The sequence below is a fragment of the Balaenoptera physalus genome (genome assembly GCF_965194825.1).
Source record: "Balaenoptera physalus genome assembly, chromosome: 9".
NCBI classification, from domain to species: domain Eukaryota; kingdom Metazoa; phylum Chordata; class Mammalia; order Artiodactyla; family Balaenopteridae; genus Balaenoptera; species Balaenoptera physalus.
The window spans coordinates 46,271,018-46,298,353 of NC_138888.1; the positions used below are offsets into that span (position 1 = coordinate 46,271,018).

A 27,336-nucleotide genomic window follows, 5' to 3' on the forward strand; every position below is an offset into this window, starting at 1 on the left:
AAAAGTTTACTTTCTCAGTGCTTATCTGCTTTAAAAAAAAAAAAAAAAAAAACTGTGGGTGATTGTAGAGAGAATGCGTAATAATAGATAAAGGGGAGAATATTGCTTCAGAAGTAGTACAAGGAGCAACAGAGGCAGAGAATGGAGAAACTGAGAAAAAAAGGGAAACATTAATAGTGTTTATCTGTTTTTGACCTGATTAAGCTTGTAAGTGCCTAAAAGAAAGTTTTCATTTCTCTGCACTAAACTGTCCAAGCAAGATTTATCAAAAAGGGTAGTTTTTAGAAAACAATTATTGTCTATTGAAATTGCAGATAAAGCATCTTGAAAAGAATAGGGAGATAGGATATTTTCTTTGTAGTCTAAAAAATAAAAACCCTGATGTTTGTTTAAATATATCAACATAGCTTAAAGAACTGAAAAAGTTTTCTTTTAAATGCCATGAATCACCCCGTGATTTCTTTTCTTTTTTTATTCCTGTTCTGCTTATTGTGTGCCTTTTCAGTGGTGATTCAGTGCCTTTTCAGTGCTTTGGTTGTGTAACCCATTGATATCAAAACCACTCTGGGCAAATGCCCTCATGCTTCCTTGTTCCTCTGGCAACATGGCAGGTCCCAGTGCTGACACCTGGGCTCACGCTCTTAGGAAACCCAGAGCACCTTTGACTTTCATAGCTTGCGTGATTGGTACTCGTCTCCAGATAGCAAACAGTTTAGGTAGTTTGGTACAGAGAACAGCGTAGTGGATTGTAAGCTCCGAGATGCTGTTTTTACAAGATATTACTGAAAACTGAGTTATGGCTCTGTGTTTTCATACTAGACACTTTAGAAAATGATTATAATTACATAGAGAAGAGAGTCCAGATTACATGGTGGGCTTTTTTACACATTAAATTACAAAGGTATATTTGTGCATCTACTCCAGTTTTTCATGAAGGATTTAAATCAGAACAGGAACATTGGTCTTGTGTTTAGTGACAAAGGATCATCTCAGTCATTTCAAATACTATTTTTCAGCACCAGTAGACATCCACCAGTATCTCCTCTCCGCTCCCCCTCCTCCAACACACATACACACATTTTTCATTCTTGCTTCTGACACTGAAATATTTTGAGTCATTTCCTTTTATTAAGATATTTTTAGATGGGGATTAAAAATAAATTGAAATGAGTCAAGCAGTAACTTGAGAACTGACTTAAAACAGTATGAGCTGAAGCCAATGAGTATGCTGTGTACTTGCAAATTATCTAAGAATCTTTATATCCCCATGGCTTAAAACAAAGAAGACATACCATAAATATTTATTGGATGAACAAATGAATAAATGTTATCTAATTAAAGAAATTTTAGTGACTATGGGTTTACCTTTTTCTGGAAATTAAGCCCCTTCAAACAGAAAGAAGGATCTAAGAATTGAGCAGCCTTTCAGATATAACCATTAGCACTCTGTCCCTGTTGCCATGTCTCAGAGGCTAGAAGGAGTCCCAGCAACTGCAGAAAGAGAGGCCAGGCCTAAATATAGGTGGCAAAATAGGGCCACAGTTCTTAACTCCTACTATCAGACCATGACTTCAGCCTCTTCACTGTGGCCTGAACAGAGAAGTACAAGAGTGGAGAGGGAGGTCTAACCTTAATATGCTTATTACTTATGCTATATTCCTCTCTCCCAAGGAAACCCCATTCCAGTTTTAAGATTAAGGTCAGAGATACTCTGGGTCTTCCTTTAGCAAAGCAAAACCCATTACCATTTTCCTTGGAAAGATCTTTTCCAGTCATCAGATCTATCCAGTCATAAGGTCTATATTTAGGACATGGGAGAATTTCACTCATTCAATAAATAAGCATCAAGCATCTTCATTGAAATAGATTTGTCTCCTTTAATTAGACCAACTCTCAACATTTCTATAGTGTTCTCACTATCAGGATTATCTTTTTTATAGTTGCTAAGATATGTTGAAAGTAGAGGAATTGTTAAAAGCTTATAACTCTAAAATTCTATATGTAAATAAACACCTAGCAAAGCTTTTATTAAATGTTGATGAACAGGTGCACTGTTCCTCTTAGAAAGCTTATATTCTGGCAGCACTTATATTTTGTTTCTCTGCTTCTCTTCCTTCTACTTACCCTCCCTGTGAATTAATACCTTATCTGATTAGTATGAAGAGTATCACAGTTTTCATTTGTTAGTTGAAAATCTAGACCTCACTAAGTGTAGAAAACTACCATCAGACTAGAAATGGGAGTCCAGTTTAATGAACAAACTTTGGCTCTGTGTGTGTGTGTGTGTGTGTGTGTGTGTGAGAGAGAGAGAGAGAGAGAGAGAGGGACTTTTCCCAGAAATTCTAGAATCACAGACTCTTAGGCAGTCAAAGTGTTTAGAGGACATATAGTCAATGATTCTCAGTTCAGGTTGCATATTACAGTCACCTGGGGAACTTCTGAGGCTCCATCTTTCCCAGACCAACTGAACCATCATCTTTGAGGATAGGGCCTGAGGATGGGTATTTTTTTAAACCTCAGAGTATTCTAAAGTGCAGCTGAGGTTTTAAAACCCCTGGTTTAGTCCAATTCTTTTCATAAGGATAGGCAAAATAAAAACCCATCAGGAAGAAATGAAGTATTTCAGGCCTTGTAGAGCCTGGATTAGAAACCACATTACCTAGCCCCAGTCCAGAGCAATTTCCATAACAATGTGGTACTAATATCTTTTGTTAGGTTTGACTCATTTGAACTTTCTCTTGATAAAATTGTGATAGGAGCGGGGTGGGCACACAGCTGTTAGCAAGCAACTGGGGCCCCTCCCCTAAGCAAGTGACCATTAGGGAGCAACCGTTAGCAAGCAACAGTTAGCAGTCCCACTCAGCCATTGATTGGCATCACAAGGGGCCCCTCTCCCCTACCTCCCCTTCCTCTGTATAAAAGGAGCCCGAATTCAGCCAGAGGGAAGACGGTTTTTGAGACACTAGTGTGCCACCTTCTTGGTCTGCTGGCTTTCTGATTAAAGTCGATGCTTCTTGCCCCAACACCTCGTCTCCCAGTTTCAGCCTGTTGTGCAGCGAGCAGAGTGAGCTTGGGCTCAGTAACAAAATTAGCAGAAGGAATGATGCTTCTTAAAACTTTCTGTCAAATAGACTTGAGGAAAAACCCCACCATGCTGGGTTAGCACATGAATTTCCTACGTTTCTTGGTAGCGTTGGCCTCCTTGCCTTCTACCAAAAAGAAGTTAGTCTTTGATTGTAGTGAAGAGTTTTTGAACCATATGTATAACTTTCATTTTATATAAGTCCACAAGATATCTTTAATCATTTTAGCATATGTAGACCCATTTTTAAAATCATCATGTAAAGTTCGTGTAACTCACTGAGAAAACAGCACCGTTAACACTGCCCAGTTTGCAGTGCTGAAGATACAGTTAAACATTTTCCTGTTTTTTTGACATCTATCTTTTCTGTGTGTGTATATCTGTTGAACCCATCAAAGTCTAAAGTATTTCAATTCAGCATAAAATTGCAGTACCAATTGTTGTATGGCTCGTATTTTATCTTGTGCCGAGATGGGAAAGCATATCTAAATGCATCATGCCTATGCTCAAAAGTAATGCAAATCTCCTGTCTCGCCAGTGCCAGAAATAAATGAAAACGATAATAAAGGCTAGAAACGTTTTTCTCTTTTGCACTGATGCAAAATTTTCTATGTAGTGATCATCATCATGCATTAAGCATCCACTGTAAGCCAGACATTCTAGATGCCAGAAGAATATTGAAGGCATAGTTTCTACTCTCAGCTCTTATGAAGCAAAAGCAAATAAATACAGTTTAAAGTCGTTGAGAGTAAAGAATAAACATTGAAATTTTTAGAACTTCTAAATATATTCTGTGATTTAAGAGTAGAGCTATATACATTCACAGTTTTTTCAACCTATTACAAGTCTCCACTAAAGACAGTTAGATAGTTGATAGTTGAACTGTGTGTCTATGTCTACAAGTGGGTGTTACCTTATGTGAATCGTGTATGATTTGTACTGATTTTCTCCACAGTGCAAAGAATAGAGAAATTCATGAATAGCAGGTGTTTTACTGATTGTTTTTATGAAAATGCTGCAGAAATGCCAATGTCAGAACCACAGAGTAAAGAAGATCAGTGTATAAGAAGGAGCAGACCAGATGGACGTCCTTAATGAAAGCCATACTGCTTTGATGGAATTTACCACTGCTCTGAGTATGAGTCTCTGCATTACCAGCCTGAGAATTTGATTTAAGGAGGCAGTCTCATTCTGGTCAGACTCACAAGGAACTTAAGTACCTGAACTAGGTGGTCAGTTCATGAATGGGGAACCACTCCACTACTGTGTCCAGAATGTTGGTGTCCTCTGTGTCCAGTACCTCTTTCTGACCTAGCAGTCCCTGGGGGAGCTGACCAGTAAACGTGGGTGGTTGTGAGGGACGTGCCATTCAGACCATAGGGAAGTGTGAGGAATCTTCTGAAGACGTGACTTCTGTTTGCAGTAGGATGCAAGCTCTTGATCCACCCTGGCAACTTCTGATTTCTGGATTTTCTCTTCTTCATTCTCAAAGCTAGTGTTGGTCAATCCATGTTCCACAGAATGCTAGGATTCTGTGTAAGGATTCTTTTGTGGGAGATGGATCCTCTCACAAAGAAAAAACAAAACTTAAACTACTGCCCTCTCTAGCCATTCCCTTCCTGTTATGATACAATTTTAGCTTCTCCAGTCACTTTCCAATCCTGTCTCCTGGCAATGAAATTATTTCCAGATCTCCTTAATGGGCTATAGGGAGTTCCCAAACTCTCAGTGTTTCTTTTATTGAGATAATCACAGAAGGTCAATCATCTAATGGATGTCTTATGTGTAGCTTTTACTTATTTAATTCTCATCATATGATATTATTTCTCTCATTTCCTGAGGAAGTTTTCAAAATTATAAGAGAGAATTTTACTTTTTACTAGTAGGTGCTGTTATAAGGTACTCTAAATCTTTGAGCCAGAGGTAGATAAGTAAAACTTTTTACATTTCAATGCAATATTGAGAAAAACCTACCAAAAATATACATAAATAGGCAAGCTTATATTCTTTTTGTAGCACTCATGAACATCTGTACTCCATGTGTTTTTTTAAAACTTCACTACTTGCATTATAGAATGGCTGTGACATCCATTGGCAATCTCATACTCTTAAAGGAATCAGTTTTTAAAGAAATACAAAAGGGATGAATTGGGAGATTGGGATTGACATATATACACTAATATGTATAAAATAAATAACTAATAAGAACCTGCTGTATAAAAAAATAAAATAAAATTCAAAAAAGAAAGAAAAGCAAAAGGTTTGTACTATAATTATAGAACACATGTCAATTTTCATGCAAAAGGACTAACCCAATCTTGCCAATAGCTATAGAAATTAACAAAACAGAAAAGTTTAGCCAGTGAAATACCATATACTTGAAAATAATTTTTTCCATTATACAGAAAAGAAGCATGTAAAAAGAGGCAGAGCATGAGGTCCTTCCTTCATGCAGTTAAGCTTATTTTTTATTTACATAAAGAGAAGCAAAATAAACAGGGCCACTTCAGCCTATCCCTTGGAGTTTAAGTTACAGGAGAAAAGAAATCATGACTATATTCTGGTGGAATTTTGCTTGAAAAGCAGTTGAATATTAAATTACAAATCACTAGTTTCTTAAAATATCTTTTAATATCTGGGTAAAAATTGTAAAATAGCCTGTTCTCTGATTTTTAAGACAACTATTTGTAGTCCTTCTTAAAATGCGTTTTGTGCAAGAAGGTTTCTTTTTCAATTTTTTTCCTTTCCTTTCTTTTTTTTACTTTTACAAACTCCCTAACAGATCCAATACCCTGAGAAAACTAGAAGATATTTATAACTAAATAATAAGTCTATAGAACCCCAAAGGCGATTACCTCGTATATAAGTATGCCTTAGGCAAACTTCAACTAGTTTTTAAGAAACAGATGTTTAAGCCGTCTCAAGAATTTTATTCAGGCACAAAATTTGCATTATCTACTCTTAAATTTCCTGAGCTCTCCTCTTCTGGTTCCCCTCAATTCTATCTACCATTTTTCAACTTAAAAAAGCATTTTCTGGCCACAATTAACACAGTCAGAAGCCTCTGAGAAACATGTATCCCTGTGTCCTCCTGTTTAATAACACTTACAGCCCCACTGCTTCATTACCTTTAGACTCCAGTGCATGTTCTTATTTTAGGTTACCCTAAGAAATATCTTATTTAAGGTAATATCAGTATATAGCATAGGCTAAAATTTCATCCCTACCTTGGAATCCCTGCAGTTCTTTTTGCCCCTTTCAGGTAAATATCCAATAACTAGGAATTAATTTGTACTTGGGATAACTATTTTCCAAAATAACTTGTCTCAGCTCCAAAAAACTTTAGCTGTTAATTATTGAAACTATTGGGACTTCCCTGGTGGTCCAGTGGTTAAGAATCCATCTTGCAATGCAGGGGATGCCGGTTAGATCCCTGGTCAGGGAGCTGGGATTCCACATGCCGCAGGGCAACTAAGCCCTCATGCCAGAACTACTGAGCCCGTGCACCACAACTAGAGAGCCCTTGCACCACAACTAATGAGCCTACACGCCACAACTAGAGAGAAGCCCGCACACTGCAACAAAGAGCCCACGCACCGCAACAAAAGATCCCACATGCTGCAACTAAGACCCAATGCAGCCAAAAAATAAATAAATAAATATTTTAAAAATTATTGAAACTATTGAATTTTTGCTTATGTTTTTCAAAGACAAAAGATTTTTAATGAGAAATATGAAATATTTAAAAGTGTGACAGTGAAAATAGCAAACATCATGTTTGAGTGTCTATTCACATAACTCAGGGCTTATCTGAAGGTTCTCCATGTCATGTAGAAAAAGAGCTCCTTTATAATAATTAATCTGTGCAGATTCTGTAGAATTGGGATCCAGAAACAAGTTACCTATTTTTTACTTCCATTTTTGACAGACTAATAATATATTTCCCCTTGTTCACTTTAATCTTATCCTTTTAAGAAAGAATCAGAGTAGAAGAAATATCAGTATCAATACAGTTGAATGCCTTCTGAACTCCTACTACTTACATAGCATTCTGCTATATAGTACAAAGAAATAGGACATTTCTTTGCCTTCAGCGTACTTATAAGTAATTCAAAAAATAAAATATACAGGAAAAAATAATAACACAAGGTGGTTCATGGTTCAAGAGTTATTGCAAGGAAATTGTTCATTCATTCAACAAATATTTATTGAGTGCCTACTATGTGCTAAGCACTGTGCTGAATGCAGGGTATTTTAAAAATGAGGATAATTATAAACAGAAATAGTCACTTCTCTCTAGGGATATGAAGATGAAGAGGTAGGGACTGGGTGATGTAAGTCCTTGTTCTTTACCCTGAGAACAATGAGAAGGCATTGAAGGCTTTTAAACAAGGGGTTGACATGATCAGTTGTGTGTTTTTAAAAGATCTAAATACCATGAGGAGAATTCAGTGGAGAGAAACAAAATGTGAGATGAGAGACAGAAATAAGCCATGCAGTATTCCAGGCAACAGACAAGGTTTTAGAGGTAGTGGTGGTGGTGGTAGTGGTGATGATAGTGGGGGAGAAAAGGAAAGAGGAAGATAGAGAAAGAAAGGGGTCAAAGTAGATAGATTTAAAAATTATTTAAGCAGTAAAATCAAAAGCATTTGATAATCAGGTACTGGGGCTAAGGGGGAAAAGAAGGATTAAATCTACTCTGATTCCTTTTTTTAAAGGTTGAAGGCCTTGCTTTTTGGCTTGTTTAACTGATGGCTGATGGTTCTGTTTACAAAAATAGGCAACACTGGAGGAATGGTGTGTTTGAGAGGAAGGTTTTTATGAATACAGTTATGGAAAAATTCAGTTTGAGGGACCTTCAAGACATTCAAGTTTAGATGTCAACTATTCAGTTAGAAATAAAAGTCTGGCGATGGAAGAAAATGTTAAGCTAAAGATAAGATTTGAGAGTCATCAAATGATAGCATCATATACTCTGATGGGCTCTCTTATCAATATGTACAGTGGAAAATAAAGTGGTTTAGATTAGGGTTCTCTCACTATGAATTAGAAGACTCTGGAAACATTTCATGGGGAAGAGGACTGGATCATGAAAAGAGGTAGAATATAGATAAGAAGAGACAGAAGTAGAAATGAATGAAATGGCAGGAACACAATAAAAATATAAATAAATAGACTGTAAAGATTTTGGTTGCAAGTAACAGAGATACCAACCCAAACTGGCTTAATACAAAAAAAAAGGAATCTATAAATTCACACATAACTGAGATGTTCAGGGTATTCTACCTGCAAGCAAAGCTCTGTCCTGGGGTGAAACACCAAGCTCAGAACTCAGATCCTTTTTTCCTGTTTTTCAGCTATTTCCTTGGTGTTGACTTAAGTTCTAGCAAGTTCTCCTCTGATGATCCCAAGGTGGTTGCTAGTAGTTCCAGATGCTACATGTTCATATGCTTATGTCCAGCAAGAAAAACAAAGTTCATTTATTTATTTATTTATTTACACAATAGGGCAATGAAAACCCCAGAATGGAGATCATTGACCTATTAAGGTTGTGTGCTCATCGCTAATATTGTAGGTAGAGATTGAGGTACACGGATTATTTTAACCTAGTCAGGGTGTACCTCTGGAATGGAGACAAATCCTCTCACTAAACTACCTAGAGTATTGGGGAAGGGAGATAGGAAATCTAGAAGGAGTTATGTTATAAGGAGTCTTAAATGCCAAGTTAAAGACCTTGTTCTTAATCTAATAGACCAAAAGTTCTTGTGTTTTGAACAGAAGAGGCATCCAATGAAATTATTTCAAAAAATTAAGTCTTGAGGCAACTATAGTACATATGGCAATGTTTAAGAAAAACAGAAAAAGAAATCTGTTCAAGAGTGTATAGCAATAGTTTAGGAAAGAGAAAGTGAAAACCCAGACTGTGATTGAGTAAGAAATGTTGATGAAAGGAAGCCAGTAATGAAGTAATGGATGTGAACAATATTTCAGAAGAAGAATCCAAGAGACTTAGCAAGATAATAATGGTGGAACTTCAAACTCTTCCACTGAGATTTCAACTAATGTGGTAGCTTTGGCACTGAGGCAAAAATGAAATCCTTTCTTTTACTGTAGTACTTGACCCTTTTATTCCCAACTTAGCTCTGAGCTAGGCTTTTCATTTCATTTCATTCTAGTTAGTTACCACCACCTTGTGACCCATTATTCCCCACACGCACAACTTTCCTAGGAGTCAAAAGAAGGCAAGTTCCAACCTCTGTCAGAATGAAAGCTGTCCTTGACTCCATAGAATGAGAACTTGCAGATTACTTTGCAATTTATAAAGATAGATATCACTACAATCATAGCAGTGGCACTTACTGTTTAACAAATGTTTTTTGAGCATTTCGTCAACCTACAGTGATTCTGTTAGCAAGCAACAGAAAACCCATTGGTTTAAACAAGTACAATTCCAAAGGAAACAGTTAGTAGTGTTGGTTCAGTTGCTCATCTATAACAGGGCCGATATCTTTGAGTTTCTCTGGACTTTTGTTGTGTTTTACATCACGGTGACAAGGTGACTGCTCTACCTCCAAGTATCACAGCCTCATTCAAGGCAAGCAATTGTGTGGTAAAGAGAGGGGGAGAAGGAATCTTTCTATTTATCAATAAAACAAATTTCTGCCTGGATTTCTAACCCAGTGTACTTCTTATAGTTCATGGGCCAGAATGGGATCGCATGACCACTCTTAGCAGTAAGGGAGACCAGGAGAGTGAACATTTGATTTTCTGTTCTCTATTTGTGTGAGTCATAGCAAGCAAGAAGAAAGTGGCAAATGGTTTTTGGGTAGCCAAACAGTAAGCTTTTCCGTGAAAACCTATCGTTCTACAGTGTGCTCTGTGCTTACATATGTATTACACTCTTATTTTGTATTTGACTTTGTATTTATCTGTGCATGATGCTTCCTCTACCCTTTGGGAGAATATTTGCATGATTACTTACCAATTTTTAAAATGGATGTTTTATTCTCTTTTTGCATTAGCTACTACTAACACCTGCTTAACTCATGCAACAAAGAAGCTAGAATTTTGGTTTCCCTGAGTAGGCAACACATATTGACTACAAAGGATATAATTTTTATTTATGTCTAATTATCTTGGCAAGCATTACCCATGTGAAAGAAAACATAGCAAAAATACCAGATGATTCCATTGGGATTTAGTAAAAGTATCACATTTTATCTTTTATGAGATGTGATAGAGTCTCACATAAGGATCTATTTCCAAAAGACCTCATCAGCCTTGACTTAGGAAGAAATTCAGCACCAAAATGTAGCACCTGCATATCAAAAATAAAATTAGTAATTATACTACTTGATGCAATGTTTAGAAAAATAGTCAATTAAAGCAATATGAATTCAACCAGAATCCTCTGCAGGCAACAGCATCATGCAATTCTGACTTCACAGTGATATGAAATTTTAAATAACAACGGTGCTAAATCAGGGAGCAGCGAACCCAGGCCAAGTTTAAATTTAGTAACAGCGCTAGTTTACTGAAAATAACCTTCTCCATAGCAGATTCTCTGTGAATTTCAGGTGACCGACTACTTGTTTTTCTTTCTGTTCAGAGGTGATCAGGTACCCAGAGGCTTCCGCATTGCTGTCTTCCCTTCTCAACGGTGTTTCTGGTGTCCACCTCAGGAGTCTCCTTGGCCAGCCCTGAAACACTTGAAAATTAAACAGAGAATCCACTGCATATATTCTTCTTGAAAATTTCCATTGTATATGTTCAGAACGTTCTGAATAACAATAAGGATTTGAAGGTAAGAGAACTTTGGAAGTAACTCACATTCTTGTGTAACTCTTAATTACATCAAAAGTGAATATTTAATATATTTTTTAAAATATACAAAAGTAAAAGCAGTTGTTGAATATAAGGAAAATAGCCAGCTATGTGTAGTTCTGCAGCAAAAAATGGTAAATAAAATACAAAGTTCAAAAGTTGTTATATGTCATGTAAATATAAATACAAGCAAGGCACAGTGGTTATCTTGATATCTGAAATCAGTTTCACACAAAAAAGCATGGCATACAGTGGTTCCTAAATTCTAATATTCATGAGAGTGACGTGAGGGGAGAGAGCGGTTCTTAAAATGCTGATTCCTGGGCATATTTCACAGAGAGTTAGATTTACTAGACTGGGATATGGTCCAGCAATCTGCATTTTTACAGGTACTCACCCCCAAAAGATCCTGATGAAAGTGGGTCTTGGGCCTTTGAGAAACATGGAAGTTGGCATTTAAAATAATGTACTTCTAATTTTCAAACTTCATTTAAAGGGGTTTTATGTGGTTTGTTTCTTTCAGTCACAAGAACAATTGTGTCACAATGTACCGAACTGATCTCCCTGTGCTATGCGGCTGCTTCCCACTAGCTATCTATTTTACATTTGGTAGTGTATATATGTCCATGCCACTCTCTCACTTTGTCCCAGCTTACCCTTCCCCCTCCCCGTGTCCTCAAGTCCATTCTCTAGTAGGTCTGCGTCTTTATTCCCGTCTTGGCCCTAGTTTCTTCATGACCATTTTTTTGTTTTGTTTTGATGATGGCCATTTTGACGAGTGTGAGATGATATCTCATTGTAGTTTTGATTTGTATTTCTCTAATGATTAATGATGTTGAGCATTCTATCATGTGTTTGTTGGCAATCTGTATATCTTCTTTGGAGAAATGTCTATTTAGGTCTTCTGCCCATTTTTGGATTGGGTTGTTTGTCTTTTTGATATTGAGCTGCATGAGCTGCTTGTAAATTTGGAGATTAATCCTTTGTCAGTTGCTTCATTTGCAAATATTTTCTCCCATTCTGAGGGTTGTCTTTTCATCTTGTTTATGGCTTCCTTTGCTGTGCAAAAGCTTTGAAGTTTCATTAGGTCCCATTTGTTTATTTTTGTTTTTATTTCCATTTCTCTAGGAGGTGGGTCAAAAAGGATCTTGCTGTGATTTATGTCATAAAGCGTTCTGCCTATGTTTTCCTCTAAGAGTTTGATAGTGTCTGGTCTTACATTTAGGTCTTTAATCCATTTTGAGTTTATTTTTGTGTATGGTGTTAGGGAGTGTTCTAATTTCATTCTTTTCCATGTAGCTGTCCAGTTTTCCCAGCACCACTTATTGAAGAGGCTGTCTTTTCTCCACTGTATATTCTTGCCTCCTTTGTCAAAGATAAGGTGACCGTAGGTGCGTGGGTTTATCTCTGGACTTTCTGTCCTGTTCTATTGATCTATATTTCTGTTTTTGTGCCAGTACCATACTGTCTTGACTACTGTAGCTTTGTAGTATAGTCTGAAGGCAGGGAGCCTGATTCCACCAGCTCCGTTTTTCTTCCTCAGGATTGCTTTGGCTATTCGGAGTCTTTTGTGTTTCCATACAAATTGTGAAATTTTTTGTTCTACTTCTGTGAACAATGCCAGTGGTAGTTTGATGATTGCATTGAATCTGTAGATTGCTTTGGGTAGTATAGTCATTTTCAAAAGTGACCCACTTCCAATCCAAGAACATGGTATATCTCTCCATCTTTTGTATCATCTTTAATTTCTTTCATCAGTATCTTATAATTTTCTGCATACAGGTCTTTTGTCTCCTTAGGTAGGTTTATCCCTAGGTATTTTATTCTTTTTGTTGAAATGGTAAATGGGAGTGTTTTCTTAATTTCACTCTCAGATTTTTCATTATTAGTGTATAGGAATGCAAGAGATTTCTGTGCATTAATTTTGTATCCTGCTACTTTACCAAATTCATTGATTAGCTCTAGCAGTTTTCTGGTGGCATCTTTAGGATTCTCTATGTATAGTATCATGTCATCTGCAAACAGTGACAGCTTTACTTCTTCTTTTCCAATTTGGATTCCTTTTATTTCTTTGTCTTCTCTGATTGCTGTGGCTAAAACTTCCAAAACTATGTTGAATAATAGTGGAGAGAGTGGGCAACCTTGTCTTGTTCCCGATCTTAGTGGAAATGCTTTCAGTTTTTCACCATTGAGGACGATGTTGGCTGTGGGTTTGTCATACATGGCCTTTATTATGTTGAGGTAAGTTCACTCTATGCCTACCTTCTGGAGAGGTTTTATCATAAATGGGTGTGGAATTTTGTCGAAAGCTTTCTCTGCATCTATTGAGATGATCATATGTTTTTTTCTCCTTCAATTTGTTAATATGGTGTATCACATTGATTGATTTGCATATATTGAAGAGTCCTTGCATTCCTGGGATAAACCCCACTTGATCATGGTGTATGATCCTTTTAATGTGCTGTTGGATTCTGTTTGCTAGTATATTGTTGAGGATTTTTGCATCTATGTTCATCAGTGCTATTGGCCTGTAGTTTTCTTTCTTTGTGACATCTTTGTCTGGTTTTGGTATCAGGGTGATGATGGTGGCCTCGTAGAATGAGTTTGGGAGTGTTCCTTCCTCTGCTATATTTTGGAAGAGTTTGAGAAGGATAGGTGTTAGCTCTTCTCTAAATGTTTGATAGAATTCGCCTGTGAAGCCGTCTCTTCCTCGGCTTTTGTTTGTTGGAAGATTTTTAATCACAGTTTCAATTTCAGTGCTTGTGATTGGTTTGTTCATATTTTCTATTTCTTCCTGGTTCAGTCTCGGAAGGTTGTGCCTTTCTAACAATTTGTCCATTTCTTCCAGGTTGTCCATTTTATTGGCATAGAGTTGCTTGTAGTAATCTCTCATGATCCTTTGTATTTCTGCAGTGTCAGTTGTTACTTCTCCTTTTTCATTTCTAATTCTGTTGATTTGAGTCTTCTCCCTTTTTTTCCTGATGAGTCTGGCTAATAGTTTCTCAATTTTGTTTATCTTCTCAAAGAACCAGCTTTTAGTTTTGCTGATCTTTGCTATCGTTTCCTTCATTTCTGTTTCATTTATTTCTGATCTGATCTTTATGATTTCTTTCCTTCTGCTAACTTTGGCGTTTTTTTGTTCTTCTTTCTCTAATTGCTTTAGTAGGTTAGGTTGTTTATTTGAGATGTTTCTTGTTTCTTAAGGTAGGATTGTATTGCTATAAACTTCCCTCTGAGAACTGCTTTTGCTGCATCCTATAAGTTTTGGTTATCGTGTTTTCATTGTCATTTGTTTCTAGGTATCTTTTGATTTCCTCTTTGATTTCTTCAGTGATCTCTTGGTTATTAAGTAGTGTATTGTGTAGCCTCCATGTGTTTGTATTTTTTACAGATTTTTCCCTGTAACTGATATCTAGTCTCATAGCGTTGTGGTTGGAAAAGATACTTGATACAATTTCAATTTTCTGAAATTTACCAAGGCTTGATTTGTGACCCTAGATATGATATATCCTGGAGAATGTTCCATGAACACTTGAGAAGAAAGTATTCTGTTGTTTTTGGATGGAATGTCCTATAAATATCAATTAAGTCCATCTTGTTTAATGTATCATTTAAAGCTTGTGTTTCCTTATTAATTTTCATTTTGGATGATCTATCCATTGGTGAATGTGGGGTGTTAAAGTCCCCTACTATGATTGTGTTACTGTCGATTTCCCCTTTTATGGCTGTTAGTATTTGCCTTATGTATTGAGGTGCTCCTATGTTGGGTGCATAAATATTTACAATTGTTATATCTTCTTCTTGGATTGATCCCTTGATCCTTATGTGGTGTCCTTCTTTGTCTCTTGTAATAGTCTTTAAGTCCATTTTGTCTGATATGAGAATTGCTATTCCAGCTTTCTTTTGATTTCCATTTCCATTTCCATTTCCATTTCCATGGAATGTCTTTTTCCATCCCCTCACTTTCAGTCTGTATGTGTCCCTAGGTCTGAAGTGGGTCACTTGTAGACAGCATATATATGAGTATTGTTTTTGTATCCATTCAGCCAGTCTGTGTCTTTTGGTTGGAGCATTTAATTCATTTACATTTAAGGTAAATATCGATATGTATCTTCCTATTACCATTTTCTTAATTGTTTTGGGTTTTTGTTGCAGGTCTTTTCCTTCTCTTGTGTTTCCTTCCTAGAGAAGTTCCTTTAGCATTTGTTGTAAAGCTGGTTTGGTGGTGCTGAATTCTCTTAGCTTTTGCTTGTCTGTAAAGGTTTTAATTTCTCCATCAAATCTGAATGAGATCCTTGCTGGGTAGAGTAATCTTGGTTGTAGTTTTTTCCTCTTCATCACTTTAAATATGTCCTGCCACTCCCTTCTGGCTTGCAGAGTTTCTGCTGAAAGATCAGCTGTTACCCTTATGGGGATTCCCTTGTATGTTATTTGTTGTTTTTCCCTTGCTGCTTTTAATATTTTTTCTTTGTATTTAATTTTTGATGGTTTGATTAATATGTGTCTTGGCATGTTTTTCCTTGGATTTATCCTGTATGGGACTCTCTGTGCTTCCTGGACTTGATTAACTATTTCCTTTCCCTTATTAGGGAAGTTTTCAACTATAATCTCTTCAAATATTTTCTCAGTCACTTTCTATTTCTCTTCTTCTTCTGGGACTCCTGATTCGAATGTTGGTGTGTTTAATGTTGTCCCAGAGGTCTCTGAGACTGTCCTCAATTGTTTTCATTCTTTTTCCTTTGTTCTGCTCTGCAGTAGTTATTTCCACTATTTTATCATCCAGGTCACTTATCCGTTCTTCTGCTTCAGTTATTCTGCTATTGATCCCTTCTAGAGAATTTTTAATTTCATTTATTGTGTTGTTCATCACTGTTTGTTTGCTCTTTAGTTCTTCTAGGTCCTTGTTAAACGTTTCTTGTATTTTCTCCATTCTATTTCCATGATTTTGGATCATCGTACTATCATTATTCTGAATTCTTTTTCAGGTAGACTGCCTATTTCCTCTTCATTTTTTAGGTCTGGTGTGTTTTTACCTGGCTCCTTCATCTGCTATGTGTTTCTCTGTCTTCTCATTTTGCTTAACTTACTGTGTTTGGGGTCTCCTTTTCACAGGCTGCAGGTTCTTAGTTCCCATTGTTTCTGGTGTCTGTCCCCAGTGGCTAAGGTTGGTTCAGTGGGTTGTGTAGGCTTCCTGGTGGAGGAGATTAGTGCCTGTGTTCTGGTGGATGAGGCTGGATCTCGTCTTTCTGGTGGACAGGTCCACATCTGATGTTGTGTTTTGGGGTGTCTGTGGCCTTATTATGATTTTAGGCGGCCTCTGTGCTAATGGGTGGGGTTGTGTTCCTGTCTTGCTAGTTGTTTGGCATAGGGTGTCCAGCACTGTAGCTTGCTGGTCGTTGAGTGGAGGTGGGTCTTGGCATTGAGATGGAGATCTCTGGGAGGTTTTTGGTGTTTTATTTCACGTGGAGCTGTGAGGTCCCTTGTGGACCAATGTCCTGACCTTGGCTCTCCCACCTCAGAGGCACAGCCCTGATGCCTGGCTGGAGCACCAAAAACCTGTCATCCACAAGGCTCAGAATAAAAGGGAGACGAAAGAAGAAGATAGAATTAAATTAAATTAAATTAAGTTATTAAAATAAAAAATAATTATTAAAAAAAATTTTTAAGTAATTAAAGAAAAAAGAAAGAAAGAAAGAAGAGAGCAACCAAACCAAAAAACAAATCCACCAATGATAGCAAGCGCTAAAAACTATACTAAAAAAAGAAAAAATAATGGACAGACAGAACCCTAGGACAAATGGTAAAAGCAAAACTATACAGAGAAAGTCACACACAGAAGCATACACATACAGACTCACAAAAAGAGAAAAAGGGAAAAATATATATATATTGTTGCTCTCAAAGTCCACTGCTTCAATTTGGGATGATTGGTTGTCTATTCAGGTATTCCACAGATGCAGGTACATCAAGTTGATTGTGGAATTTTAATCCGCTGCTCCTGAGGCTGCTGGGAGAGATTTCCCTTTCTCTTCTCTGCTCACAGAGCTCCCGGGGTTCAGCTTTGGGTTTGGCCCCGCCTCTGCGTGTAGGTCGCCTGAGGGCGTCTGTTCTTCACTCACACAGGACAAGGTTAAAGGAGCAGCTGCTTCGGGGGCGCTGGCTCACTCAGGCCGGGGGGAGGGAGGGATATGGATGTGGGGTGAGCCTGTAGCGGCAGAGGCTAGTGTGACGTTGCACCAGCCTGAGGCGCGCCGTGCGTTCTCCTGGGGAAGTTGTCCCTGGATCACGGGAGCCTGGCAGTGGCGGGCTGCACAGGCTCCCGGGAGGGGAGGTGTGGAGTGTGACCTGTGCTCGCACACAGGCTTCTTGGTGGCAGCAGCAGCAGCCTTAGCATCTCAGGCCCGTCTCTGGGGTCCGCGCTGATAGCCGCGGCCCGCGCCCATCTCTGGAGCTCGTTTAGGCGGTGTTCTGAATCCCCTTTCCTCGCGCACCCCGAAACAATGGTCTCTTGCCTCTTGGGCAGCTCCAGACTTTTCCCCGGACTCCCTCCCGGCTAGCTGTGGTGCTCTAACCCCTTCAGGCTGTGTTCACGCCTCCAACCCCAGTCCTCTCCCTGCGATCCGACCGAAGCCCGAGCCTCAGCTCCCAGCCCCGCCCGCCCCGGCGGGTGAGCAGACAAGCCTCTCGGGTTGGTGAGTACTGGTCGGCACCGCTCCTCTGTGCGGGAATCTCTCCGCTTTGCCCTCCGCACCCCTGTTGCTGCGCTCTCCTCCGTGGCTCCTCCAGTATTCCTTTTTAAAGTTCAGTATGATGAGCTAATTTCCCCGATGTCTCTATCTCTCTTTTAGAGTGACAGTCCTGCCATTGCTCTCTTTAGCTGTTTCTCTGTTCCACATAATGTTTTAATTTATTCAGATGTTTGTGGATCTAATTCTAAGAAATATCTAGAGGATGATAATAATGAATTACTACTGAGGGTTGGGTAAGCATTTTTTTTTTTGAGGGTTTTTTCTTTTTCTCTTCGTTTGAAAACTTAGCCTTAGATCTGAAAAGAACAGATCTGCTTAATATGCCTTTAGCTACTCTTTTCCTCTGCAGATTAAACCTTAGAAATCACATGCTATATTTATAACAGGGTAAATGTACATTCATTGAATATTACTTTATTTTATTTCTGTTTCCTATATATAATTTAGCAACTTCATCTTTATTATTTGCAATTTTAAGTTTATAAAAGGTTTGCATTTTTATTTCAGTAAAAGAAGAGGCTGGTATGGACATATTCAGACCTTAAATTGTGATGATTTTTTTTTAAAGGTTCAATATGATATTACTTTTGCAGTGAAGAGTGAAGTTTTTAATCAAAATCCTTTGAGTTTCAGGCTTATAGCTATTTTCTTTTCTGTTAGTCTTTGTGTGAACTTATTCATATTGTACAGACTTTCTTGTCCATAAAATATCAAAAGGCAAAAATAAACCCTAATCAAAAAGAAGTGTGCCCCTATAATGCAAGTTAGCTACACATTACCTATTAGTATTACACAAAGAAAATGAATACAGTTATATGCATAAAATAAAGCAGCATAAAAATTTTAAAAAGAACATATGTATGTATAACTGAATCACTTTGCTGCACACCAGAAACTAACACAACATTGTAAATCAACTATACTTCAGTAAAAAATTAAAAAATAATAAAATGAAATAAAGCAACACTGAAAATAACTAAAATAAAAGATTTACAGAATTGGATTAACTCTAACAATGAATTTTCATGTACATTTGTTGTTAGAACTGTTTTCAATAATAAGATTGCCATCTGATGATAAAATTCTAAAATTTGTAGTACACAAGATAGTAAAAATCCTTAAATATATAGTATTCAAGTTTATGGTTCAACAGAGTCTCCAAATAAGATTTCATAAAGCGTTTAGTGCAGATCTTTTATAATTCTTCAATTTCAGAAAAATGTAGAAACTACTTTTCCACGCTTTCTTTCTTTCATCTTCTTTTTTTTTTTCTTTGCAGAGGAGCAGGTGGAGAAAGAATAGAATTGTGTCCTCAAGCGAGTCATGTTCATTATCATTGGCTTATTTATCTTAAATTGTGGCTCCCTATAGAAAACTTACAATCAGGGAACCTGAGTGAAACAGCCTCCATACTCATGAAGTAAAATACACAACAAAAGAATAAATACAGAAACTTTATAGAAGCATAAAGTTTTAGAGCAGAAATGGACCATTGCGATCTAGTCTGGTCCCCTCATGTATCATAGCATTCTTTTGTCTTCCAAACTTGCTGGTAAAAACCTTAATACAAAGAGCAGTAAACATCAATCTGGTCAGGTATGACTTATTAACAAGGAGAAACTAGCCAAGTGTTTTGCAATAATGATTTCTTGAGGGAGAAAGGTAGGAGGAATTTTTCCTCCAAGATGAAGTTTGAGGAAGTGAAGAAAATACCTGGGTACTTATAAATGTAATTCAATTTGAAATCATGTATTATTTTAGTTGTCAGTAGGTAATCTACCATGTCATTGATCTAGAAATGAAAATAGCAAAATTTAGGTTTATTTCAGCCTGGGTTAGCTGTATCTGGAAATCCTATATTGAGAGAGAGGGAAAAAGAGCTGAATGTAAGATAGAGCTTTAGAGCAGTAGAGCCATCTGGGACCATTCAGTATAGGAGAAAGGAGATTTAAATATGTAGGAATCTCTGGGGAGTATTAGTGTTATTATGAAACAGTGTAATAATGATATTTGTGAGATATCCAGAATAATTAAAATGTCTATTATTCTCAATTTGAGAAGTTGGACAGTCATTTAAATTGATGTAGCAAAAGTAAAATTGATGTGGCAAAATGCTCATAATATATTGTAAATGAAAACAACAAGTTACAAACTGTGTTGTGGTATGGTCCCATTTTGATTAAGAAAAGCTACAGATGCATAGGAAGAAAATTGAAATGATCTACATCATAATATTATTCATGGTTATGATGGATTGATGAAATTATGGCTAATTTTTATTGCTCCTCAGGATTTATAAAACTTTTTCTGAAGTATATATTATTAAAGTAATTTTAACATATTTTTTAAGAGCCGAGAAAATGTTCAGTTATCTGGGAAGTTCACTTTCATAGAACTATAAAGTAGTCCTGCTAATGGTTATTTAAAATAGCCTTAAAGCAAGGCTCTTGCATCTTGTAGTATTAAACTGATTTGAATATGAGAATAGTACTTCCAATCAGATCAAAATGATTTTTAGATGTAATTCTTCATTTGTGGAATATTGCAGTAGATAAATTTCTCATTTCCCTCCTCATTAAACACTGAAATTTTTGAATTATGACATTAATTTCTTAGAATATTCTTTATTTCTTGTATCATGTAATTCCAATGTGCTTTCAGGAATTTTCTAACTATAATAGTTTGCTCCATTTGGAAGATAATTTTCTATGTTTGGTTACATTAGTGTTAGTACGTCTTTGTTCTTTAAATCTCCAGTGTAACATACGGTTAGTCTTACCATTATTACTACCAGCTGAGTTTGGCCTATGATTTTGTTTATTCTGTCTGAATTCAAAGTAATTAGCTCTTTAGTTTAATGACAATATTTGTTAATGGGTTTTTAGGGCCAAATTCTGCTGTTAGAGAGTGGGTGGTGTATTTGAAGATAGAATCTGGCCCTTATGTTTTAAGCATAAGCTGTGTAATTTGATTTCAAAATGATGGTTTAGAGAGTTTACAGTAGGAAAATGAAATCTGCATTTATCTGAAGTTTGTCAGTTTCAAGAAACAGAAAATGAAAGTGACAATTTGTGTAAATGAACAGCAAACCCACTTTAAATTCTCTGATATGGCTATCCTGTATTTTGTATTGTTTTGTACGTAGCTGGAATAAGAAATGAAATGATAATCATCTAGCAGACATTAGGTAATTTCCCTTATGTGATGGGGCATACATTGAGTTCTTTAAGTGCATTGAAACATTTTTTATCATTGTATTTTTTCCATCTTTATTGAAATATAATTAATGTATAACATTGTGTAAGCTTAAGGTGTACAATGTGATGATTTGATACATTTATATATGATACATTTATATAATGCAACTACCATGATACCATGATTACCATGATAAGGTTAGTTAGCACATTCATTACCCCACATAATTAAGAGAAGAGATTTTCAATATTCTCACCACACACACACACACACACACACACACACACACACACACACAAAAATTGATCATTGTATTTTTGAAGGACTCAGTGAAGTGGAAAGAATGTTTGCCTGGGGATCACTGGGGTTCAAAGTTAGACTCAGTTTCCTGGTAGCAGACTGACCTTGGGAAAATCTCTTTGCCTCTCCCTGGGCCTGTTCCTTCTTCCTAAAATGATGCCTTTGTACTAGATGATCCCAATGGTCCCTCTAAAATGCTAACTCTGACTTGCTTTAAAAGAGTGCTATGAGGAAGGCACAAGAAGCGCAAGGAAGATGCAATGACTTGAGCTGACTGAATAAACAAATCCTTAAGTCTACTAAAAGGTACTCTGGAGAACTTTCCTTCAATGACTTGTTACTTTTATCCTGGAGAAGAGAAATATTTGGAGAGTTCTACGTAGAAGAGGCTGTAGGCTACTCTATTAGAAATTTACAAAGAGACCAATTTTGGCAAAACTTAAAAACAAAAAGAAACCCACCTAGTAACACATGAGATATCCAACAATGAGATAGGATGCCTTGGGAGATAGTGAATTCACCATCATTACAGGAAAAGAAAGTGGGTACCAAGGGTTTTATAACCTGCCGGACTGGCTTCAAGGTATAAAAGCTAGAGACAAATATTCTGAACATAATGGAATTCAGGAAATGTTGCTATCATGAGCCCTTCTTGAGGCAACTATTAGAGGACAAACTCCATCAAACCAAGAGATGACTGTAGACACTACTGAAAAATGACTGCTTGTGAGCATTGAATGTATTTAATTCTAAAACTAAATCTAAAACAGATATGGAGATTAGGGTGACAGAATAGAGCATAAAAATATAATATCCTGTAGAACTAAAGTAACTAACAAAAATTAGGAGGACACAACAGAAACTGGTATATAAAGTTAGCTGATTGCTTTATTCTCAATATCTATGAATCAGATACCACTTAAACCTGACAAATCAAGTCATAAAAGTATAAGCTAGAAAAAAAAGACACTAAGGAAGGTCATGTTAATGCTCAACATTAGGTGAAAAAGAATGGGGAGACAGAGGGGGAAAAATGCTACTTTTTCTATCAGTCATAATAGGGAAATAGTGAATATTCTAAAGATATAGAAGATCAAGTTATTATATGATGTTACAAACTTTATATGTAGGGTATCATATGAACTTATAAAGTTACAAATTAGAAGAAAATGTGCACTCTATTAAATATTCTTAAGAAGTTACATACATATATTAAGCAAAGAAAACAGATCATATAATGAAAGTTTTTTAAGACTTAAAACCTTTAATAGAAAACTTAAAAATATTATGACAAAATAGGTTTGTTGTATCTTTCATATCAATAAATGTAAAGAAATATATAGATTTTTGTTAAAGAAAATATTTTCAGCTTGGATCACAGTGCTGAACCAAATTCTGTCTATACAGATACCGGGATACAACAACAACAAAGTTATTTAAAAATTTGAAAATGAAAGGATAGGCTGAGTAGAGTAGAGGGGATGGATAGGTGGTTAAAACGATAGTCAGGACAAGAGGTGAGAAGGGAAGTGGAAAGAGAAAGACATGGATGCAATGCATCTTTTGAAGGAAGAATTATCAGGACTTGAGCTCTAACTGGTTAGAGGGGATAATGGAGAAAACAAGGACCTGGAGACGAGGCCTACGTATTGGTGGGAAGCCTGTAAAAATTAGGTTTTTAATGTAAGACTGCAAAGAGCAGATGGAAAGGGGAAGGTAGCAGAGTCACAAAATGGCAATTGCTGGTGCTGGGTATCGAGACGGGTCACACTTTACCAAACCACGCATAATTCTGCTAATCCCATAAGGGATTTCCTTTCAGAGTTTTATGGTCAGTCATACCATGATGGCAGTCATGATTATCTTAGCACTTACTATTTTAAGATTTATAAAAACAACATTTTCTTTTCACATTCTCAATTACTCTTTGGGCATTCAACTCAAACTTCCATTTCCCCTGATACCATTTGGTACTTTGGTACTTTTCTGATGGCATGTTTCTAATTGTTTGAAAACAGCTGTGGTTAATGGGGTTTTTGCTTCAATGGAATACTTAGGATATCACAAATTTTCTCTGTCAATAACTATACCAGTGGATTTCATGCCTTTTTGACAAAATCCAGAGTAAAAAAAAATATTGCCTCACAACCCAGTACACACATTCACATCCAACTGGTTTATTACCTAGTCCACTAAAATAAAACGGTACTAAAAACAATTTTAAAACAAGTGTACTAGGCAAATACAATCTAAAGAAATTAGGAGTTAGAATCTTAATATCAGAAAAAGTGATGCTTAGGGCCAAAGGCATTAACTAAGACAAAAGAAAAACTTTATGTGAAAGCTGATATGTGTAATACATAATAAAGGTATACAATCATGAATAAATAATGGCTTTAAGGGCTACCATAAGAGTTTGTTCAGCAAACTTCTAAAAACATCCCAAGAAATATCAATAATCTGTATTTTAGGTGCTGGACTAAAACAAAAGAATGTCACCTTCTGTATTGTAAAGCAAAACATGTATACTGAAATTTATTTTCAAGAGAAAGTATTTTGATATCAAAGAGGGTTAAAACTACCTATTAACCAAGAAGTAAGTACTTGATTAATGAAAATTTTTTTTTCATTTTCAGCAGAAAGGGTTACAAGTTGCTTCTCTTTGTGAAAAGAAAGATAGCTTCCACTAAGACTGTAAATGTATGCCTTACACTTATTTGATTTGAAGAAAAGTGGGATGTTTGGATTCCCCCCCACCCCAACAGGTATTCTTGACAGCAGGATACAGTTTCAGAGTTTTTGCAGTCAAGAGGTTTCTGCTGAGCAAAAATTCTCGTTCAATTTAGGAATGCAGATTATAATAATTTTCCTATCCTGCTCACAGCAGGTTTCCTGCCTTCATTTTGTAGACTCCTAAGTTGAGTAGGAAACAAGTAGGTAACTTCAGTTCCAGGTTAACACATTCTTTAAGCATAGTCCCATTAACTCAACTTAGTTATAATGCAAAGCCGCTTAGCTTCACAAGTGAAATGGAATACATTTGAATTGCTTTCCTAATGTAATACCTATTTATAATAAATGCAAAGTGGCTTATGATGGCAGACTTTGTAGAGCATGAAAAATTATGAGAGGAAAAAGCTTATTTTTTCTGACCTAAAATTGTAAAGAAATGCCATGTATGCCAGCATGTGACACTCCTATTAAAACAAAAGGAGAAAAAATATTCAAAAATAAAAATGTAGTACATTGGCCTGTATGATATATTACTTCAGCAAAAAATATTTTTTTAATGAAGCTATTATATTTTACAGTAGCATTTTTTCCCTAGATGGCACAGTTTCTCTAATTTACATACATTTTCTTCAGTTTAATTTCTTTCTTACTAGGCCTCAACTTCAACCATATGGTTCAAACTTTCCTTACTTTGTTTGAGAAAGTAAAGATTGCTCGAATAGCATCTTTTTTCTCCTAGTATTAAAATAATTGTATCTGTAATAAATTCAAATTGAATTATGTAAACCACACATTACTATAATGTAGGTTACTAAGATATTGGTCTCATCCTTTGAATAAGAAAATTCTAGATGGCAGTTTCATCAAGTTGGCTAAAGTCAAATAGATTTGATGGGTGTCAACCGCAAGCTCTTCTAACTTCATGCTGATGTTCAGGGAATTAACTTTGTTCTTTTGTTAACTGCTCTTATTTAATGAGTAAGGTACATATGCACCATCCCATGACAACTACATTTTCATTGTGCCTGGTCAACACTGCCAAATTCAATGATTGATTTTTTATAACAGAAGAAGTAAATGTCCAGCCAAGCCCAATATGAACTTTATAAACTATACTGGCTTGGTGGGGTTTTTTATGTATAGTACTGTGATTTCAGCTGAGAATCAAGACCCATACCTGGATACATTTTATTCCACTGCAAACTCCATTTCTTCATTCAGTCAACAAGTATTTGGTTAATAATTACTAAGTGCCAGGCTGTCCTAGGACTTGAGCTGCATCAGTGAGCAAAATATGGCTTTCTCTTAGGACGTGCAGACAATAAAAAATAATCCTACCAAGTAAGTGAATTATGTAGTATCATAGACGGTGATTATGAAAGGTATGAAAGAAAGAAAACGTGGATTAAAGGTAAAAGGGGGAGGGAATGATATGACAGGAGTAGGATCAGATCCAGTACTGTTTGTACCAGCTCTTCTGGCAGGTGTTTCTCTATGTTCATTTTGGTTGTCTTTAAATCAGAATATGAGGATTGTACTTGGAGGGTGGAGTCATTATCAAATGACCATTGCTCAAATATTCTTTTTTTACCGATAAGCTTCTATACATTGACATTCATACTTGAGATACTCACCTTAGAGTTCCCCAAATTAATCAACTGCATGTGTTTATTAAATTTTAGCTTTAGAGCTTGGTTTTATTATAGGTAGTCTAATTAACAAGTGTTCTCCAAAGGGTGCTGTGGAATTTCCAAAGGGGTCAAACAATGAAGAATAAAAAGTTATATTAAATTTAAACTTCCTTCTTTTGTTCTGACAATTTATAATTCATGAAGTAATTTTAAATTATAGTATCAGTGCAACCATAATCTTCATCAATAATGTTACACAGTGCCTAATTAGTTCAAAAAGACTCAAGCATCAAGTTAGAGTATATTAACTTCTAGAATTAACCTGGATTTTGAGAGTATCTGGTTTTGGACACTTTAGATAAGATTCTTACTTGATTCCCAGAAAAATAAGGACTGAACTCCAAATTTGAGCACATATTTAAAAAAAAACAACCCATTAATCATTTCTAATTTAGTTCATTTTGTGATGCCATTTAAGAATTATTTTCATGTTGATAACCATGTACAGCCATAACTACCAACGCTATAGATTACCGCCTGTGTGAGCTGGAAATGATCCCAGAAATTCTAGTCCAACTGCCTTTATTTTAAAGGTGTGAAAAAATGTGTCCCAAAGAGGGTAAGTTATTTGTGCAGGTTAGATGGTTGTGTGTAGGGCCAGGAAGCCTATTAATAGTAGAACTAGGACAGGAATCCATTCTTTAAACATCACAATCCAGGGCTTCCCTGGTGGTGCAGTGGTTGAGAATCTGCCTGCCAATACAGGGGACACGGGTTCGAGCCCTGGTCTGGGAAGATCCCACATGCCGCGGAGCGACTAGGCCCGTGAGCCACAATTGCTGAGCCTGCGCGTCTGGAGCCTGTGCTCCCCAACAAGAGAGGCCGCGATAATGAGAGGCCCGCGCACCGCGCTGAAGAGTGGCCCCCGCTTGCCATAACTAGAGAAAGCCCTTGCACAGAAACGAAGACCCAACACAGCCATAAATAAATAAATAAAAATTTAAAAAAAAATCACAATCCATACTTTCCTTGCCAAATCACTCTACCTAAGATTTCCCAATGCTTATTATTAAAATAATGTTTCCTTTTAATTAAGGAGAGTTTGACCATACCTTTGAATTTCACAAAGTCACCTGATTAGTGAGTGTGCCTAAGCTCCCAGAAATGGCCTGTTATTTGATAACTTCTTCAGCAGTACCAGAAGTGAGCTTTTCTTAATGATCTTTTGAGATTTTTTTCTTTGAAAAATAATTTATGAGTCACGAAATTACTTACCTATTAATCAGTATATATGGTACAAGTGTAATACAACATTATTATTTTTCAATAAATTGTGGAAGGAGAAAGTTATATATAGTAAAGTCCTGAGTTTAGAAAACAGCTTAAGTAACACCTGGGCCCTGGGTTCCTCAGAGTCTTTAGGAAATGATACAGAGTCATGTGAGAACTCTGAACCCTCATAAGGGAAAATTATGTAACTCACTGGAAAATAATGCCAGTAGATTTAATAGAGCAGAGAGGCAATATATTCAAAACACAAAGCAAAGTATAAAAAAACTCTGTCTGCTAAGCCTAGGGAATTTCATATGCAAAAAACAATTAAACAATTAAAGCAATATCAGTTAATTTTCTAAGACAGTTTTTAGTTTAAGCATTATAATACATCTTAAAATGCTGTATGTTTGGTTCTTATAAATGGTTTCTAAATTTGCTTGAAATGAAGGATATAACCATGGCTTTATATAATGATAAAATTGGGGTTTCTCATTGAACAGAATAGAATTTTCACATGTATTTCCAGGCATATCATTTATTAAAC

At 36.3% G+C, this 27,336-nt stretch overlaps 1 protein-coding gene across 3 annotated transcripts in view; it reads left to right on the top strand.

Moving 5' to 3' along the window:
• The window catches only part of HS3ST5 (heparan sulfate-glucosamine 3-sulfotransferase 5), a 277,255-nt gene that overhangs the window by 87,975 nt on the left and 161,944 nt on the right, over nucleotides 1–27,336 (top strand). The window contains exon 1 of one of the 3 annotated variants that reach the window (XM_082475408.1): nucleotides 10,782–10,886. The exons of the other annotated variants lie outside the window; for them this stretch is intronic. The gene's annotated coding sequence lies outside the window, so the exon portion shown is untranslated. Of the gene's footprint in view, nucleotides 1–10,781; nucleotides 10,887–27,336 lie in introns of those variants that run through there. 3 annotated transcript variants of the gene reach the window in all.